Raw genomic sequence first — 6211 nt, 5'->3', positions numbered from 1 at the left:
AAGGTAAAGGAGTGGCAGATGAAATAATTAAAGGTTTTAGATGCCAACATTGTGAACGGATCAACATCAATCCATCTCTTGAAGAATTCCGTATAGAATCTTTGACGGTTCAATCTCAGAACAAGACGAAGGAAGAAGTTGTAACTACAGAGGAGAATTCGAGATCTGTTAAATCTCGTCTGGGGCCACGAATCCCTTGTCGAATGACAGAGATTAATCAGATGAGAGATGAACCGATATGGGCGAGTCTGGTAGATGATACTATGGACGAACCTTTATGGGCATTCTTGGCAGATGATGAATTAGAGGAAACAGAGTGGGCAAAGACTTCAGACTCTGAGCCTCAACCGGAGCCACCTTCGATTGTGTTTCCTCCTATTCCAGAGGGTGCGATCTCCCATTTGAAGCCTCTGTATGTTAATGCTCATATTTGTGGGAAACCAATCACAAAGGTTTTCGTGGATAATGGAGCAGTTTTTAATGTTATGCCATTGAAGACGCTCAAGAAGTTAGGAAAAGGAATACATGATCTATCTCCTGTGGAATTCGAAATGACAAGTTTTACAGGGCAGCCGACCAAGCCTGAAGGCATGATGGTTGCCACAATTGAAGTCGGACCAAAGAAGATCTCCACTGTTTTCTTTATTGTGGACGCAGATACTACATACTCTCTCTTGCTGCGAAGAGACTGGATTCATGCCTCTCGATGTGTGCCATCAACCTTGCACCAACAATTAATGTTCTGGGAGGGAAATCAGGTCTTCAAAATGGAAGCGAATGACAACCCATTCGATGTATCAGAACAAGTTGAAGAGTCAGTGTTTTATTCCAGTCCTTTAGCTCCGATGTCTCAGTTGTATATGGCCAGGGAATACCCAAACAAGGGTTATAAAGTCACTGGCCAGAACTCGATGTTCTATTAAAAGAACACCTTTATTGTATGGCTCATGATAAAGCCACACCCATTCCTATATAATTTGTTTGTAATGGAAGATACAAGCTTAGAAGTATGTAGTTCTCTTATTAATAAATTCTATCTAAAGCAGTTATTACATAAAGCAGAAAATAGTAAAGAGATTCTTGATGTTCACCTCCAAGAAGATGAACAATTTCGTTGGCCTGATTTATTAGAAAAAACAGAACCAACAGCCTCATCACAAGACCCATTATTGGAGTTTAATTTAGGAACCGAATTGGTTCCAAAGGTGGTCAGGTTAAGTGGTTATTTGTCTAAAGAGCAACAAACAATGATGCTCGAAGTTATTAGAAACAACATTGATTGTTTAGCATGGGATTATTCAGAGATGCCTGGTTTGACAAGAAGTCTAATAGAGCATCGATTGCCTATCAAAGAAGGTTGTAAACCTTACAAACAACCTCCAAGGCGAGTGAGCCCGGATCTGATGCCTCAAATCAAGGAAGAAATCCAAAAACTTCTCAAAGTGGGTTTTATTCAGCCTTGCCGTTATGCGGAATGGCTGGCTAACATTGTGCCAGTAGTCAAGAAAAATGGTAAGATAAGGATATGCATCGATTTCAGGGATTTGAATCTAGCCACCCCTAAGGACGAATATGTGATGCCTATGGCCGACATGCTGATAGATGCAGCAGCAGGGCATAAAATCCTTAGTCTGATGGATGGTTATGCAGGTTATAACCAAATATTTCTGGCAGAGGAAGACATTCCTAAGACAGCATTCAGATGCCCAGGGGCTTTAGGTATTTATGAATGGACAGTCATGCCATTCGGGTTAAAGAATGCGGGGGCAACTTACCAAAGAGCCATGAATTCAATCTTTCATGATTTAATTGGCAGATCTATGGAAGTTTATATTGATGATGTTATTGTTAAATCTGCCAGTTTTGAGGAACATTTGAGAAATCTTGAAGAGGCATTCGAAAGAATGAAGAAGTACAAGTTGAAGATGAATCCAACCAAATGTGCTTTTGGAATATCAGCCGGGAGCTTTTTAGGATTTTTAGTTCATGAGAGAGGAATTGAAATTGATGCCAATAAGGCTAAAGCCATTCTTGATAGTCGGCCACCCAAGACGGTTAAAGAAATCCAAAGTCTTTTGGGTAAAGTGAACTATTTGAGGCGTTTCATTTCTAATGCTGCTGGCAAGGTCAGACCCATTACTAAATTGTTGAAAGCTGGAAAAAATGCCTTTGAATGGGGTCCCGACCAACAGACGGCTTTAGATGCTATTAAGCAGGCATTGGTTCACCCTCCCGTCTTGATGCCTCCTAAACAAGGTCGGCCACTCAAACTTTATTTGGCAAATACATATGAAGTGGTTAGCTGTTTGTTGGCACAGGATGGTGATGACGGGAAGGAAAGGGCAATCTACTATCTCAGTAAAACCCTTACAGGACCAGAACTGAATTACACTATGCCAGAAAAAATGTGTTATTCATTGGTCTTCGCTTGTACTAAACTCGAGCATTATTTGCTGCCCAGAAGAGTTGAGGTCATATCAAAGGTGGATCTCATCAAATTGATTTTACAGAGACCCACTATGAAGGGCAGACTCATGAAGTGGGCCATCAAATTGGCTCCTTTCGATCTTCAACATTCCCCGCTGAGGGCAATCAAGGGACAAGCAGTAGCCGACTTCTTAGCATAATTCTCACAAGTCGGGTATTCTCCTTGTGATAGCGTCCGACCACTTGGTCGTTCATCATATTTGAATAATCTACAGGTCGGATGTGTGCCTTATATAAGTACCAGAACATGGTTGATGTTCTTTGATGGTTCTACCTCTGGAAACAAATCAGGGGCAGGGGTCTTTTTGCAAAGACCTGATGGTCAGAAGATCAACTTACAATTACGATTGGAAGCCATGACCCATAATTCGGCAGAGTATGAGGCTTTAATTTTGGGTTTGGAGGCTTTAATTGCCAGGAAGGTCCAGTCTGTAATCATAAGGGGGGATTCGCAATTAGTAGTCAACCAAGTAAACAATCAATATGTTTGCAATTACCCTCATCTTCGCAGATACAGGGACATTGTGGGTCGGTTACTGACAAAAATCTCAGAAGTAATAATTGAGTTCATTCCGAGGAAAGAAAACCAACGTGCTGATGAATTGGCTCAAAGGGCATGTAAAGGAATTCTGGAGGATATGTGGTCGGAGGTCAAGTCGGGCATAGAAGTAAAGACAGACCCGATATGCGAAGTTACGGTCGGGCAGGAGATAGTTGCACAGGAGCCCGACTGCAAAGTTATGGTCGAGCAGGGGACTGTCGGACAGGAGCCCGACTGCGAAGTTATGGTCGAGCAGGAGACTGTCGGACAGGAGCCCGACTGCGTAGTTGATATCAGGCAAGAGTCCGACGGCGAAACAGTGCCCGATTGGAGAACAGAGCTTATCATGTATTTACAGAATCCAGGTGCGAGTGTTTCGGTTGCGACACGATTGAAAGCTTTACGTTTTCAATTAATAAATGGAATTTTGTATAAGAGGTCATTTGAAGGTCTGCTTTTGAAATGTTTGGGGTCTAAAGAAGCTCTAGAGGTAATGACAGAAGTACATGGTGGGATATGTGGAGCTCATCGGGCAGGTCTCAATATGAGATGGGCCATTCATCGTTTGGGGTTTTTCTGGCCAAAGATTTTTGAAGATTGCATACAATTTGCCAAAGGCTGCCAGGAATGTCAGAGACATGGAAACTTAAACCACTTGCCAGTAACCGAATTGCAATTCTTGGCAAAACCATGGCCTTTTAAATCATGGGCTATGGATATTATTGGGAAAATACATCCTGCTTCATCGAAACATCATTGTTTCATATTGGTTGCGACTGACTACTTTACCAAATGGGTAGAAGCAATTGCTTTGAAAAATGTGGATCAGAAAGAAGTGATAGACTTCGTTTTGAATCAAATTATTTACAGGTATGGTATTCCTCAGTCTATAACAACCGACCAAGGCCTGGTTTTCACAGGGGAAAAGTTCTATAGTTTCTTGGCAGAATTCGGTGTTCGATTACATCATTCTTCACCTTATTATCCCCAAGCCAATGGACAAGCAGAAGCAGCAAATAAGATCATTATTGGGATTATAAAGAAGATGATTGAAGGGAACCCAAGAAAGTGGCATTTGTTATTGTCTCAGGCTTTATGGGCACATAGGAATACCAGAAATACGGCCACAGGGTTCTCACCTTACCAACTCACGTTTGGCCAAGATGCTGTTTTACCAGCCGAAATCCGAGTATCATCTGGCCGGACAGAATTTACTGATGGTGGTCTTACAGAAGAATACCAACAACTTATGATGCAACAGTTAGAAGATTTGGATGTTAACCGACTCCATGCAATAGGGCGAAGTGTGAAACAGAGTGAAATCAGAGCAAGGAGTTACGGAAAGAAAGTTCTTCACAGGACATTCCAAAAAGGAGACCTAGTCTGGAAGACCATTCTTCCTACATATAAGAAAACTGACCAATTGGGAAAGTGGTCACCGAATTGGGAAGGACCTTACATTGTTCAAAAAGATATTGGGAATGGCGCTTTCATTATTGTAAATCATGAAGGGAGAAGAGTACATGATTGTATTAATGCTAAATATCTGAAGAGGTATTATCCTGCCTTTTCAGATAACAAAACTGCCTGAAACAAAATATTATTCAGAACCCGTTTGTAGGGTTCGAACCTATTTAAAGGTTCATTTCTGTTAGTCATCATGTGTTTGTGAGAAATTTTCTGCCTCTGAATCAGACTTTTCATCCCAGTGAGTGGATATTAGTTCTGGTTCTTCTTCAATAAGATCTTCCAAATCTGGTCAGTACCTTTCCCATTGGCTTTGCATGTCTTCTAGATCTTGATGGGTACGTGCTTGCATGTCTGTTAGGGCTTGATGTTCACGATCAACAATGGTCCGTAATCTTGAGAAGACTTTTCGTTGATTGGAAAAGATGTTATCCCACCCAAGATCTGGAAGTATAGTTGCTGCGTGATTTTCGATCATTTCCATGTGATGATGGAGGTCAGGGATGCGACCAAGGATGTCACGAAGAGGTTCATACCCCTCAATGACTTTTTCCATCAGGCGGATGACGCGATGAATGGTTCTTCTTCCTCGTTGGGAGAATCGGAATTTGAAGTCTAGTTGCTTGAGTATATGTAACAAGTCTTCTGCATGGCCTCCAATAGGGTGATTACCCACAAAGAAGGGTTGAAGAACACCCTGCCAGTTGTTTGATGGAACATAAGGTCGGTCATTCGCCATGTTTGTTAACACTTCAAGTGTTGTGATTTTCAAAATATGCCTTGGAATGTGTTTCTTAAAATGTGAGAAACGATGTTCTTTTAAAGAAGGAGTTTGTTTCTATTCCTACAAAGTTGGAAATTGAAAGGTGATCCTTATTTTGAGAGAAGAAAGAAAAAATGGATTACTAAGTCAGTTGTTGTTACAAAGGGGGAAGTATTACAACAGTGCCCCTAGGGCAGTTTTTATATGGGTCCATTTGATTTCATCCCTGGATAGCCTTCTGGTATTGGCAGCCGTCTGATATCTTATGATGAATTGGGACCGGGCTTGGGTTTTCAGCTCTTGATCCAATTCAGCCTCATTCTTGGTATATTTCTCAAGCAGACGCTGCTCATTGGTAATTTGCTTATCCAGGGTAGACTGTTCCTTCTTTAGCTCCCGCAATTCTGCCTCCTTTTTCTGAATGGCATCATCAACCAGAGCTTTCGTGCTAAGGAGACCACCCAGCCTTCCAGTAGTCTGCTGAAGGGATTCTCGAGTCTTAGCCAAAGAATTCTCCAGCGTTGTTTGATCGAAGTCGGGCTGGGGGGTTTCGGCTGACAGGAGTCCAATGACTAACACTTCAGTCTTGAGCTCTGTAAGTCTTTCCATCAGCCGATGCAGAATGGGGACGGCTGGCGATTCCGTTGGAGTGTAAAATAGAAGGCCACCAACCGTCTGAATGAGTTTATCCAGTAAGTCGGATCTCAATTCTGACAGGGGATGGTTAATGGCCTCAGTGAATATGGTTCGGGCCTCCGCCGGAACCGGAACAGTCGATAGGACAGCTAAGTCCGAAGGCCCCTGCAAGTCCTACGATGTCAATAAGTATTCCAAGGGAGGTGCAAAGTTGTTCAGATAAGATATGTGTTACCTCTGGGCGGACTGCTGTCAGTGAGGGGGGCAGCAATGAGGTCGGTCAAGTAGGGCAGACAGCTGGTATAACAGCAGCCGAC

This window comes from Andrographis paniculata, unplaced genomic scaffold (assembly GCF_009805555.1).
Source record: "Andrographis paniculata isolate CXL003 unplaced genomic scaffold, ASM980555v1 Contig71END, whole genome shotgun sequence".
NCBI classification, from domain to species: Eukaryota; Viridiplantae; Streptophyta; class Magnoliopsida; order Lamiales; family Acanthaceae; genus Andrographis; species Andrographis paniculata.
Note: the sequence above shows the minus strand (reverse complement) of the source record.